The following is a 15,306-nucleotide window of genomic DNA, read 5'->3' as shown; positions in this document are numbered from 1 at the left end:
CATATTTATAGATTTTTTTGAGCTAACTTAGACTTTTTCTTTTGAAAAAAAGTAATCATAATATTTTATAGTGAATTTATTTTATGTCTTACCCCTCCTGGTTACATTTACATTTGAAAAAACTTCTGTCCAAGGAACTCTCCACAGGAGTACACCAGTAGAAGTTTCAGACACTATAATTTGAGTTAAATAGATATTGTGGTATAGCAGACACTTCCCAGACACCTCAAATACGTGATGTTGGCATGCATGTAGCATTTTAACTGAACTGGGCTGGTCCACTGAGTGCTAGCTAAAACAACAACAAAAACAACAACATATGCTTGCTCACTTACTTGAAAATTATTTAATCTTTATAATAAATAATTTTAAAATTTGAAGTTTTTATTAATACTTTTAGCCAGGGTTGGATGGGGCCCACGGCTGGAGGAACAGAAACGAAAACGGATTTTTTGATCTTATGTCTTTCTCCCATTCTGAAGGTTGACTCCTTGCTTTGAATATCAGATTGCTCTCTACCATATTTCCATCCCACATTTTCATTTGGATGGGAAAGTCTAACAGAAACTAGAACTTCATCCCTAATGGGGAAGTCTTCCTGTCTTCTTCAATTACTGTCTTCCCATATGTAATAATAATTAAGTCAAGTTTCTTCCATAGACAAATATGTTGCTAAGCTATACAATGGGAAATGGTTACTAGATTTTCCCCATGGTATAAAAAATAAGTTGATAGAATAAATGAATCAAATCAGCCATTACTAAGTCTTTAAAACTTTGGTTTAGCTTTTGATTTATTTAATGAGGCCTTAATATCTGATGGTATAAAGGTCTCATCTAGAGATAGCTTTCCACGTTATCTCTCTCCCAAACCCCTAGCTTATCAATCTTGTGATTCCTCTCCCACAAGACCAGTTCTTTGGAATCCTCAAGTTAGCTCTTTAGGCAGCTCCTAATAATTCATTGAAGTAGCTACATGAAATGAAAACTCGTTTGCTATTCCTAATCCAGGAACTCGAGTTCCACGAGATAAAATTAGTCCTGGCACCCAAAATGACCTAAGTGAATATGTACATTCTCTTTGTGCTTTTAGATGTGAGAGAAAATCAGTGGTAGGAGTGTGGGGCTGTAGTAAACAAGGGAGGTCTTATAAGTAGGCAAAACTAGGGAAACTTTGGACCTGTTAGTGATCAGAGTAAGTAAGCAGGCATGCTATGCTAAAGAAGTTGTTGGGGCGCCTGGGTGGCGCAGTCGGTTAAGCGTCCGACTTCCGCCAGGTCACGATCTCGCGGTCCGGGAGTTCGAGCCCCACGTCGGGCTCTGGGCGGATGGCTCGGAGCCTGGAGCCTGTTTCCCATTCTGTGTCTCCCTCTCTCTCTGCCCCTCCCCCGTTCATGCTCTGTCTCGCTCTGTCCCAAACATAAATAAAAAACGTTGAAAAAAAAATTTTTTTTCAAAAAGAAGTTGTTAACATCTGCATTCTAAACAGCAGCTGAGTATATACTGGAATAGATAAGATTAGATACCTTGGAAATGACCTAGGACAATCATAGTTTAGAAAAAAGTAATTAAGCCAATATTTAAAAACAAAAACAAAAACAGAATTAAAATGGTCAAGTTGATTTAGCTGATTGTACTTAGGGATTTTTTTTTCTCCCTTTAATGTCTTTTTTAATCATTGTATTTCAAAATTTCAAGTGGAAGTTACCTAGTTAGGTCCAATTTTTAAATTTAAAATCATTTTCTCCAGAAATAAGATACGTAGACTAGACTAGTTCAGTGAATTTAGGTGACAAAATAGAACATTAGAGAACTAAGAAACTTTCTAGAATTGTCCGAAAAAAAACAGAGTTCCAAATAATTTCTGTATATAACCCACCCTCAGGCAGGTGGACCATAACACTCCACACTTTTTATGTGTCTGCGGGCTGTGCTTAAAGCCTTCCTTCCAAAGAGGATAGTATAAGGGGCTGGGTCAAGGGGAATAACTTTACTGTGAGGGATCCTGACCAGCACTACCTCAGTCAGGTGATGAAGGTCAGTATCAACAGTAATAAATCATATCGATAGCATATACCCTTGATACGATGTGATGAGAATAGCACTGTACCGCAGTGGTCTACCTCCCCCAAACCCATAATCCACTTGTAAGCATGATAACAACATCAGATAGATTCCAACTGAGGGATATTCCACAAGATGCCCCATCAGTACTGCTCAAAACGTCAACTCTAGGTCATCAAAAATAAAGAAAGCCTGAGAAACTGTTGTAGAGAGGAAGAGTGGAAGGTGACAGCACCAGCTGAATGCAATGTAATATCCTGGATGGGGTTTGGGGGCAGAAAAAGAGAATTACGTAAAAACCAAGGAAATCTGAATAAAGCGTGGACTTTAGTTAAAAATAACATGTCAATATTGTTTCCTTATTCGGAAATGTACTACACTACTATGAGATGTTAATGACACGGGAAACCAGGTACAGAGTATATGGGGACATTCTGTGCTCTCGTCAAAATGTTTATGTAAATCTAAAGCTATTTTCAAATAAAAGTTTACTTTAAAAAAGAAAAAAAAAAAAAACAAAACAGCAGGCCCCTTTTTTGGAGCCGTAAACATCAGAACAGTATACGGGGATTACGATACTGGAGGTATGGATCCCTGGAACAGCTTACCACAGACTCGTGGGCCTTCTTCTCTGCAAATCTTTAAAGACAAGTGGAGCCATCTTGTCTCTAGCTATTGTTTAGGTCTACTACAGTGTCTTAAAACGGGTAGATTAGAATCAATAAATTCTGGTCCCCTCTGGCTCCATTGTTTTATGAGTCTATTATTTATTTATAACATTGGGTATCAGTTACCTATGGGTAAACCTAATTTCCATTTTTATTAACATTCTCACAGAGGCTGAATTTCTTTCAGTCTTGGGTTGAATCTTATGTTTGGATGATAATCGTATAAAAAAAGCATTATTCCCATTTAGGTATATCAGATGCTTTACTTTCTCCAATCATGCAAGGAGACAGGCTTGTTTGCCATGGGTTTCTTCCAAACAGTTTTATGATGGCTGTTTGTAGCACTTAGTTATCTTCTAGGTGCTGGCAAATTAATACTAAGACTTCTACAAAGTTCTCGTGACTCTTCTCTAAAAATATACAGATGCACCGAAATGATGGTAGAATACCACATGTTTACTCGTCGAAACATATCGGCCCCCCATAATTATATGAGGCCTAGTGCTTTTATCTAAATTTATCTCTAGTATAACGTTCTTCTGTTTAAATTTCTTTTTTTTTTTTTCAACGTTTATTTATTTTTGGGACAGAGAGAGACAGAGCATGAACGGGGGAGGGGCAGAGAGAGAGGGAGACACGGAATCAGAAACAGGCTCCAGGCTCTGAGCCATCAGCCCAGAGTCCGATGCGGGGCTCGAACTCACGGACCACGAGATCGTGACCTGGCTGAAGTCGGACGCTTAACCGACTGCGCCACCCAGGCGCCCCTAAATTTCTAAACAAAATTAGAAAAGTGTAAGGGAAATCACATACCTCTTTTGGAACCATAAATAAAAGTCTAAAACCAGGCTATGAAAACACCAAGATGGACCTTTTTTTTTTTTTTTTTTTTTTTTTTTTGGTATCTGGGACTGCATACATTTTCTCCTCAAACCCCTGTACTTATTCATTACTCAAAAACTCTGTGTGTGTTTCTTTTTTTTTTTTTTTTTTTTTTTAACAAAATCATAATTAGCCTGCATTATCTATACCTCATTCAAGCAAAAGCCCAATGTCCTTTCAGGCCAACTGCTGCCGGGGAAGGTCATGTTTCATACCTTCATTAGAGTGTAGAACATGCTTTGAATCTTAATAGCTTCGGTTAAATAAGATCAGTATAATTCGCACAAGGAGCAAGTAGATGAACCACGTAAGGGTTTGGCTCACTGAGGTAGACTAGAGGTCTCCACGGTCCCCATATTCCTTCCACTGTTTTCTCTGTCCACTGTTAAATTTCCTTTCTTGGTAGACTGGCCGGGCTGCATTTGTAAGGCTGTAAATGAGTCCCTTCCTTGCCCTTGAACTTGTTAAGCTCTCCAGCTTCTACTACTTTGTCTGGCAGGCAGCCCCACATCCTCATGACTTTCTGCAAGAAACAGAACCTCCTGATCACTAACACACTGTCTACTGTTAAGCAAGCTCACTTCTGAGCTGATGGCTTGAGGCTTCTCTTTCTACATCCCTTTGGATAAAGTTTTCAGGCAATAATAAGTAACAAAGAAGAAGATGAGGGGACAGGAGAAAGCGAGGGGAAGAGAGACAGAGAGAGGGAGAGAAGAAATGCTATAAATACAGGCCAGTCCCTAATTATAATTCAAGACACCGGCAATTTAATAAAAACAACTCCTCCAGAATGCAGCCATAAGGAAAGAGTTTCCACAATCTGTTCATCTGCATAATTAGTGATTGAGGACCTGGGAACAGTTGGAACATTGCTGAGGAAGGCCCAGGTCACATTATTGATAACATAAATAACAAAGATACAGATTTCCCCAAACTACAAACATCAGAATGTAACTAACAACAACCTAATAGGAGCATAGAAAACAAACAGAAAGCAGATAAACTCTGGATCCGGGCAGGCAGAAGCCTGGAGTCAGGCACATCGTTCGTCAGTCTAAACACCCTCGGGTTGCTCAGAGCCACCTTAAAACACGATGGCACGAAATCCTGCTCAGTGGCGTGATCTGCAAGGACGTGTGACTACGCCTGTGAGTTCGCACGCTCTCCGAGTCAGACACACAGTCGTTATGCTGTTACACATGGGAACATAATTCATTTTGGGAAAAAAAAAAAATCTGCATTGCTAAACTTGGTTATTTAATGACACGGTGGAGACCTGGCAAATGAGCGCTGGGACATGGTCTGCATTTCTGAACTTGGCTGAGTTCTATGTAAGGGACCGACCAGTAGTTTCAATCCCTTTAAAAGTGAGTGAATCTCTCAGCTCCGTTATAAAACTCTGCGCCCTCTTATTGCCGACTTGAGAAGGGTTATACAACCACGAGAACCCTGAGTGTCTTCTTACCTCACTGTTTTGCAAATCTGGGGTGTGAACTTGTATGCAGACGAAGATACAGTTTCCAAATAATTGTTTTCCAACGCGGAATCAGCTACGTCGAAGTTGTGGCCCCACAGACCGGGCAAGACCTAAGAGTTTTAGGTAAACCCGTCTAAGGTGTGTACATGTATAAACGGTCAACCCTGGCAAATTTGAACCCTTGGTGGCTTCGGCCGGTGTGAGACCTCTTCACTGTGCGAACAAAGAACTGTATTGGGGGCCAAACAGTGTGGGTGACAGCAAGGGACAAGGAAAGAATTTCCACTGCACATACCTCCGTCACTCACCACTGTAAATACGTGAATGGTTTCAACTTCTCACAATAGAAAGAAAAACAGTAATACTTTTAAAAAGTATATGTGGCTTTGTGCTTTGAGGCTTTAAAAACCACACACATACCTGCGGTTTTGAAATATCCTTAAGACAGCAGAGGGGACGATCCTGTCTGACTGGGTGAATGAGATGAAAGGAAAACCCATCCTGAAAGTAGGAAATTAACCTGTTCGGGTAGAGTTGTCATAATTGTACGTGGTCTTGGGATCGAAGACCTCTAAAGCCTAAGCCTCTCATTACTCAAGAGTTGGAAAAGCAGTGAGTGGAATTCACACTTTTAAAATGAAGTGTATTGGGGGGCGTCTGGGTGGCTCAGTCGGCTGAGCGTCCGACTTCGGGTCAGGTCATGATCTCGAGGTTCATGAGTTCGAGCCCCGCCTTGGGCTCTGTGCTGACAGCTCAGAGCCTGGAACCTGCTTCGGATTCTGTGTCTCCCTCCCTATCTGCCCCTCCCCCACTCACGCTCTGTCTCTCCCTCTCTCTCTCAAAAATAAATAAACATAAAAAAATTAAAAATAAATAAAATTAAGTGTATTGGGGCACCTGGGTGGCTCAGTCGATTGAGCATCTGGCTCTTGATTTCCACCCAGGTCATGATCTCACAGTCTTGAGATTGAGCCCCATGTCAGGTTCAGCGCTAACCTCAGAGTCTGCTTAAGATTCTCTCTCTCCCTCTCCCTCTGCCTCTCCCCTGCTCGCTCCCTCTTGCTTTCTCTGGCTCAAAAAAGAAAAATTAATTAAAATCAAGAAATTAAAATGAAGTGCACATTCACACATGAAATATGTAGATTTTATTAGTTTATTTGGCAAATATTTACTGAGCACCTCTTATGTGCCAGATACTCCTCTAAGCTCTGAAGTTACCAATAAACCAGGGAGACAAAAATGTCTCTGCCTTCATCAAACTAAAGTCCCTGGGAGTAAACACATGGGCAGTTACCCCCTACACCTTGCGTTCCTAAGGAAGATTTTTGTATCTCCAATACGTTCCCCCATGGTTTGAAAATCATACTGCCCGCCCGGGGAAGGTGCACTAAGCTGTTGACTGGTTTAGCATGACTGGCGAAACCTATTGAAAAATAACTATTGCAGGTGGTAAGAAGTGAAATGGAGGAAGTCTCAAAAGAACAGGGCAGCAAAAAGCTGAGCCTTTTTCTAACCATAGACAGAGGTATAAAGCTAGATGTCATGCATACCTGTCAATGGCATCTGTCAGAGAAGAATTTGAATCTAATGGCCCATCTTCAAAACCTCTGGAATGTCTTTCCACTGTTTCACTGGGTCATGGATGATGATGTAAAGTGAGGCTCCCAGACTTTTGGACTTCGTATGTTGGTAAAATTAAAATACAACAACAGCAACAAAGAATGGGAACTGCCATAGGGGTGCCAACTTTTAATTTCACACAAGGACACTAAAAGGCATGGAAATAGTTTTCAAAGTAGAAAAAAAAACGAACAAAATAAATTCGAGTCATTTCTAAGAAAGTACAGGTGGTCTTTATGCCAATACCCATTAGCTGTTGTATTGGGATAGGCTAAATTATGCTGTAGTAATAAGTAGGTCCCCTCGCCACCCCCAATCTCAGCAGCTGGAAAGGACATGCTACACATTTTGCACAGGTTGGCAGGGGTGGTCATCCCTTAGAGATCAAGATTGACGAAGCAGCCATCTCCAATGTGGCCGACTGCTGTGCCAGAAAGGAAAGAGAGCCCTGGGCATTCTGGCATCACGGGCAACTAATGCTCTAGAAGTAACACATAACACTTCTCTTACAACTCATTGGCCAGAGCTAGTCACATGGCCAGGTGAGCTGACCCTGTCTAACAGGCAGCATATATTTGATGAGCAACACCGATGAGCGCCACGGCTCATCATGGATCTTATTTTCTCATTTCAGCATGGACTCGTGAGAACCTGGTCACTTTCTTTCACAGACCCAAGTCAGCATTTCAGAACAACCGATGGGGGTGGGGTGGGGTAGGTGGAGGGAAGGAGAGAGGAAGGGAAGGGATGGGGAGGGGAAATGAGAGGAGAGGAGGGAGAAAGAAAGACAAGTATTTGCAGGCCAAATAAAATTATTTCGGGAATTTGGCACTTTCTTGGGGGTATGAGCAAATTGTTACCTGCCTCCCAACAGTTAAGACATGGCTAGTGAGTGCAGCCCTTGTGGCCAAAGGTGAACAGTCCCAAGAACCCAGATGCCTGGAGCACCAGTGAGCGAGAAGGGCACTGAAACTCAAAGCCTGTCCCAGTAGCAAAGGCTCTTGTTCTTGAGCTGAAAGACAATTTGCTTTAGCTGTCAACAACGTCATGCCTTATAACTCATTCTTAATCCACCCCCTCAAGGATGATTATTTCAATGTTAGCTCTGCGCCCAAACATCTGAACAGGTCTGAGTCAGCCCAGCAAAACCCAACGACACCATGTTGACCCTAAAGGTTGCATAAGAAATGAAAAGAAGCTTAGTTTCCTGTGCTGTGTGCTCATTTGGTCACAGTTGTTTTGCTCTGGTTTGTTGCTTTTACTGTCGTTAATGCATGTGGCAAAACCACCCTCCAAATGAAGTTAAATCTCTTTGCTCAGCCATTCTATTGAGCTACGAGGCAGGGAAGTCTTACGCTGTTTTATGGAAATTCTGATTTTCAAAGTAATAAACAAATCTCAAAGGAACCAGAAAGGAACGATTGGACCCATGCCACACACTCTGTGTGGGCTCAAGAAACTGTATTTGGTGATGGCAAATTTCCTTTTCAAAAACACCCTCAAGCAAAGCTTAAGTTCCGGCAATGTTTTCTGGGCCAGACTTGTAGTAAATTTTCCTTGGAGGCCCTAATGCCATATGAAGGACAAATGGAACTAAGATAGACTTGGTACTCAAATGAGGGATGAGGGGACTCAAACAAATATGGACTGCAAGTAGATTTAAGCCTTTGATTCTACAATTCAAATAAATACTAGTCAATTTGGTTGGTGGAGAAAGGCCAGTGCTGCCATGTATTATCACATATATTGCATGAGATAAATGAACTTTTTTTAAACTCATGATAAAATTCTGTCAGAAAGATATAAAATGAAATGCAAATCTCTCGCTTTCCTCACTTATCCCCCCCGACTCCTAAGTTCTTCCTCCTAAATGTAAAGTGAATGGTCTCTAATGTATTCTTCAGAAAACCTGTAATGCCTCTATTAGTGTGTATATTCATGTATGTTTTCCATCTACCCAAATGGGATCTACTATATATAGTCGTTTTCATTTCACTTGTTCAGGCTGTTAGCATCATGCAGGCACAGCTTCTGTAGATTTCTCTTCTGTGTTGGAGCTTCGACAATATCCGTCGCCTTTCCCTTTGAATTCATTGAGAAAGTGCTCATTTAGACACCCAAACATTTCGTGTAGTACTTTGCACTGGAAAACAAACAAACAAACAACCCCCCCCCCCAAACCTCCTGCATTTAACTATTTCAGGATTAAATATTAGTTGTGAGTGAGTGGGGCTGTCATCTGCTCCTGAAATAAATAACTAATGTACTAAGTAAATGCTTTTGAATAATAAACTTGGCTTTGTGATTCGCCCAAAGGGCTATCTGTCAGATGCCCCACGCTTAACAGAACAGAAATCCCAAAGCATATTGATGCTATTCATAGATTCCTTGGATACTTGGGGAAAAAAAAATTGAATTGAAAGCTTGGAAACTGGAAGAGACCTCATCATCAGATTTTTCTGAACTTCAGTCAGAATTAGAAAGAGTATCATGGTCGAAAGAGCCCCTGTGCAGCTGTCCTTTTGGCGAAGCTGACAGTCTCAGCCATGCAACTATTGGGTCCATCTAAGTGCACAAGGACACTACTGCGAGTTTAGTGCCCAACTGTCTACAGGTAAATATATTCATTGCCGAGGCAGAGAATGAGAACGCATGTGGCCAAAGGGGAATGATTAAACAGAGAATGGGTTAATGAGAAAGAGCTATTTATTGAGCACCTACTTGTCAGATACTACAGTTTCTTAAACTTTCTTTGCTAATACATGTCCCTGGGAAATAGTCTTCCCTCCAAGATGGATGATAGATGATAGATAGATAGATACATAGATACATAGAGATAGATAGATAGATAGATAGAGACAGATAGATCACTATTTCACAGAAAAGTCATTCATCCAAGTCACGCAGTCAGCAATAAGTTGGGCAGAGATTCAAATGTAAGTCTCTGATTACAAAGACAATCTTCTTCTCACTGTACCGCAAACCCTTTTCAAAAATTATCTATTCACTAAAATATGTGCCAGGCCCAGATGGCTTTACAGCTGAATTCTATCTAACTTGCAGTGAACAGATAATCCTTATGTTATTCAAAAAATTTCTGACCATAGCAAAAGATGGAAAGCTTCCCAATTCAATTTACGAAGCTAGCATAACCTTACTTCCCAGTCCTGATGAAGATAGGATGGAAAGAAAACTATAAAAAAAGCTCACTCCTAAACATGGATGCAATACAGTCACTAAATCACATGTACAGATCGTCACATTCATCCTAGGTGCACATTTAAAAAATAGCACCCCATGACTAAGCCGACTGTGTTGCAGGAATTCAGGGATAGTTCGACATTAAAGAATATGGCAACATAACTTGCTAAATGTACAGGATAAATTAAAAACATAATATAAATACGTTTATCAGTGCCGAGAAACACCTCTCAAAAAAGAGCTGCCACTTTAGATTTAGAAATAAAAATTCCAGCTTAAAAACAAAAAAGAGTGTAATAAAACTGCAAAGATTTCATTTAACAGCATAGCAAACATACTAAAAAGGAAACCAGTGACGATAATTTAAATAATGTTGTTTGAGGGATTCTAAGGCAAGAAAATGATAAGGTAAGTGGTATGAACAGTGGAAAAAAAAAGACAAGGGTATCATATGCATATGATATGATTGCATGCCCAGTAACTCAAAAGACTGAGAGAAGCTAATAACACTAAGACGAGACCTAATAATGTCACTGGATAGAAAAGGAACAAATCGAAGGACATATTGTGTTTCAGTATTTGGGCAAAAACATTTTATAATAAACCTATTTCTTTCATACTAGCATAGAAATGTAATGAATTTCAATCGAAAGTTCATTAAGTTATTTACCTCAGAACTAGACAAAGTGATTTAGAGGTTCGTTTGAAAAAAATAAGCGTGTAATTGCCTAGAAATTTATGAAAAAAAAAAAAAAAAAGAATCAGGAGAGCAAGGAAACCTTCTATACCAGACACTGAAACTTTTTAGAATGTAAGATTCCAGAAGGAAGGCTTTCTGTCTGTGTTTTTTCCCAGGACTCACACAGGGCCAGGAGCACAGTTGTGCACTGAATAATTATCAATTTAATATATAAATAAAGTTAGCGAATGTGATCCAAAGATGAGATTCCAAGCCCATGAGAAAGCAAGTAAGTCAATGAGTGGGAGAGTGTCAAAAGCTAATTTAAGTATATTTTATTACACGGTAAAGTGGCTTTTCAATTTGTGGGGGAAAGATTCAGTATATGATCAATGGCTTTAAGAATGTTGGCTCTCCTTCTAGAAGAAAATGAAGGTAGCTCCCTACATCACCCCAAACTTAAAACTAAATGCCCAATAAATAAAGGATTTAAATGTGATGTAAATGTTTTAGCCATGCATTCTCTATAATTTTACTTCCATTAGACATCCCTGACTGTCACCTGCCTGGATCTCTCAGTCCCCAGCTTCCCCGGGCCCAGTGGGACTTCCTCATCCAGATTAAACTTGGCTCGCTTCACCCTCTCTTCACCACCCAACACCTGCTATTTCTGGTGTATGTGACTATTCTCCAGATCCCCACTCCAATGGGATGAAATGTTCTTAGAAAGAATTTGCTTTCCAGATGTGTCTTCATGGCTGTATTATTTGTGTCCTGATTTGGTAAGTGAGATTTGACAGAATAATAAATGCAAACAAATTAGTGGAATTGTAACATTAAGCTCCCATTGTATAACTGTGTTCTGAAATCATCTGTGCCAAGCAAATGATTGGAAAAGGCAAAAAAAAAAAAAAAAAAAAAAAAAGAACCACACAAAATTTTTATTTATAAGATATTATTGCATGCAGTTAGCTAAACTTAAAGAGACCAGGGAGTTAGTGGATTAATCATAAAAAAGGAATAGAAAATCAGATAAATGGATTTGTCATCCAATTTTAAAAACAAAAGTCATAAAAAATAAGAGACAAACAAATAAAAGGGCACCTGGGTGGCTCAGTTGATTGAGCACCCAACTCTCGATTTCAGCTCAGGTCATGATCCTTGGGATCAAACCCCATGTTGGATTCCATGCTGAACGTGAAGTGTGCTTAAGTTTCTATCTGTCTCCCCCTCTGTCCCTCTCCCCAGCTTGCACTCTCTATCTCTCTCAAATAAAAGAATAAATAAAAATAAAAATAAATACCAAAAAACCCCCAAAACAAAACTCGAAAGATCGATGTCAAAAGGCCCCACGGCCTTGCAGGAGCATTCTGGTGATTTTTGATACAACTGAGAACCATTCCCTTCTTTTCCTTCTCTGGGGCTAGGGAGCGTGAAACGAACCTAGTCTGAAACAAACCTTAAAGACTGTTTGTTTGTTACTTCCTGGAACAAAGGCACCCACAAAGTGAGAAAAATCTTAACCCTAAGACTGAGGGAATGTTTGACCACTCTCTACTTCCTTTTTCCGCAATGAAATGGTTTACATGTTAAGAATCTCGTGTACACAGAATGAGGAAATTAGATACCAGAGTGACTTCGCCAGCTCCTGGGCTCCACGCACCTTTCCTGAGAGGTAACCAAATACAGCAAGTGGAACACAGACTTGGATGCCTTACAGTCCGGAGTTCAGACACTTGTTGCACCGTTTGCGGAAATTCGTTACTTATGCAGGGCTTCAGTTTTCTTACCTTTCAAACAAGGATACGTAATAACCATCTCACCCCTGAGAAAAGTACTCAGGACAAAACTGCTCATTCCTGCTCCCTTCCCATCCCTTCCCAACAGCAGTTTTCAAAGGGGAGGGGGCATTTTCAAGACTTCAATCTCTAATGGAGAGAAAATGCATATCCAATTTGCTATTAGATAAGGCTCGTTCAAAATAAATGACCAAGGCATTCGTAAGCACCAATTTCTTCAAAAGGCACGAATTCCAACAATAGCATATTGATTTTATTCTGCATCGGCTCTGTGCAGCTTCAAACATTTGTTTTAGCGTGGGACAAGATTTTTGGCATCAGTTTAGTAAAATGTTGGGTTCTTAGTTTGCATAACTGTTGCGCCTGTCATAAGCAGACACAAAGCCTTGGCTCATTTTGCTGTCCTCTCTTCACTTCCGGGCAAGACTGTTTCTCTCACCCATCTGCAGCCTTGGGCAGGCTTCGTAAGGCTCACCAGAGCCCAGAGATCTGCACTGCAGACTGCAAAAGAATCCACAGTGAAGCGGTCCTCCGCTTGAGCATTTGAGAATTAATTGGAGAACGAAAGAATGTTCACTGTCATTATGAAAAAAGTATTCGCCACTTCCACGATTGCACCTCTTCCTGGATGTAATCAGTATAGAAATTCTGGAGACCCTCCTGGATGTCCCCAGAGGTGACTTCTAGATGTGGTATTAATGGTGATTACCCACCTGGTTTTCGCTTTCAAAACCAGCTTCTACTTTGTTTGGTATGCAAAGATATTTTTCAGATGAAATTCCATGTAGTGAAGTCTTTGTATGAGATGGCATCATGTAGCTTTTTATGTAGCAAAGGGTTAGACAGTTTCTTCTTTGTTAGTAGTAATAGAAAAGAAAGAATTAGCAGGAATAGTGTGCATCACGGTCATTATTGCATTTTATAATCATAGCCACATAACGACATTCCTAACAACCTAACGTTTTTACATATATCACCTCATCATTTTAATTTTTTCTCCCAGTAGGTATTTGCTGCATAGACCCCTGTGTTTCAAATACTGTGGTAGGTTCTGGGGATAAAGAAATAAAAGACAGCCCCTGTTTTCAAAGGAATAACAGTGTGGCCAGTAACTGCAATGGCGGTCAGAACAAGGTGCTTTGGTGGCCTCCAGAATAGACACTTAACCGGGTCCTGGGAGGGAAAGGGGCCAATCCTTTCCTATTTACTCCTCAAAACTGAAGTGGATGGAGTGAATTCTTTCTTAAAGATCACTTTTAAGCGGAAACCGCAAAAATAAGTGAGAAGAAGCATTCCACGCAGAAGGCATATTTTTTCCATTTTCAAGAATAGAGCAGCACACCAGATCAATGAAACCAGTTAATAGCTGATGAGTTTTTGAGTATTCACCGTGGGCAGGGTATTATATTGAGCACGGTGTATGGAATATCTCATGCATTTTTCACAACAAACCTATGCGGTAGGTTCTACTGCCTTTATTTATACATGAGGAAACTGAGACTTAGTTTTTATAACTTGCCCCACCAACACACAGCCAGAAATAGTGAGGCCGGGAGTCAAACTCAGCCTGTGCTTTGAGCCATTAAGCTGTTTCCAAATACTGCTTCCAAATATCCATATAACCTGAGGAGGCTTTGTGTCTGGAGACTATGTCTAAAACTTATACACTATTCCATCTTATTTTATTATTTTTTAAGTTTTTATCTCACCCAATTTTAAAGGAGAGGCATCATCTTAAAAGGCAAGCTATATACATATATAGTTTGGCCCCTAATGAATACTTTTTCATGGTTGCCCAAAACAGGAAGAGCCATCTTGTCATGACCCAAAGCCAGAGGTAGAAAAGTGGGCTTTCTGAAGATGATGCTCAGGTTTCATTCACTTCTGTCTCCTCCCCACACCCGTCGCCCCCACAGGAGAGGGGACGGAATGGAGGAGTGGTTTAGCAGATATATCCCCATATCCCACGCATATGTTCACACAATCCTCTCTCTGCAGCCCTGATTGGTCATTATGTGATAAAAACACTATCTTTTGTAGCAAATATGATATAATTGGCCTGATAGACATGATTCTGAGCTTGGAGTGGGAGAAACAGGGGATTAAATCTTTGTTCTGTCCCTTACTCACTTTACGGCCATGGTAATTTACGAAACCCCTCTGAGTCTTGTCTCTCTTGCCTGCAAAGTGAAGCTGCGAAGCCTCACGCGCAGGTTCTGAAGGCTGTTAGATGGAACATTCTCGTGATGTCCCGAGTGTGGCCCTGACACACAGCAAGCATTGAGTAAGATGAGAGTTATTACAATTGTTAAGCTTACAGTTCTCACCTTTGGTGAAAAGTAACAATCAAGACACTTTTCACATGCACATTTAAAACCAACGACAACAACTAATAGCTTCATGCCCTCTCTGTAACATCCCCGCTTGTTATCCATGATTTTCAAATAAGAATCGTTTAAGGTCCTCTGCTCTTAGCTTTATTCTTTGAATGAATCAATTTCTGTGCGTTGTTCACAAAGCATTCTCAATTACTTTGCGATGCTAGTGTCAGAATCTAAAGTCGGACTCAGAGGATGGAGGGCTCACTGAGTCAAGGGCCCAGAAAAGCTCAAAAATGGTCCGTGTAACGGAGGAACAACTACTCCTTCTCACTCGCCTCTTTCAGGGGATGAATTGCTCCTTCTCTTCCTCTTTATCCCCCACATCCTAAACAGATTTCCTGAAAGACCTTCTGGTGAAGTTCTCATCCCCTTGGCAAGGCAACTTGTCTGCTGAGCCAGTCAGCTGTCTCATTGAGATTCACTGCCAGGTGGACAGCTTTGATGGCAAGGAGGTGGCGTTCCGCCCAGTTAAGCAGCTTTCAAGCCTCAAGCCATAAAGATGAGCTCCTGGCCCTCCTTCCGCCAGGAGGATACTG

Source organism: Acinonyx jubatus, chromosome D4, assembly GCF_027475565.1.
Source record: "Acinonyx jubatus isolate Ajub_Pintada_27869175 chromosome D4, VMU_Ajub_asm_v1.0, whole genome shotgun sequence".
NCBI lineage: Eukaryota > Metazoa > Chordata > Mammalia > Carnivora > Felidae > Acinonyx > Acinonyx jubatus.
This window is presented reverse-complemented; position numbering follows the sequence as displayed.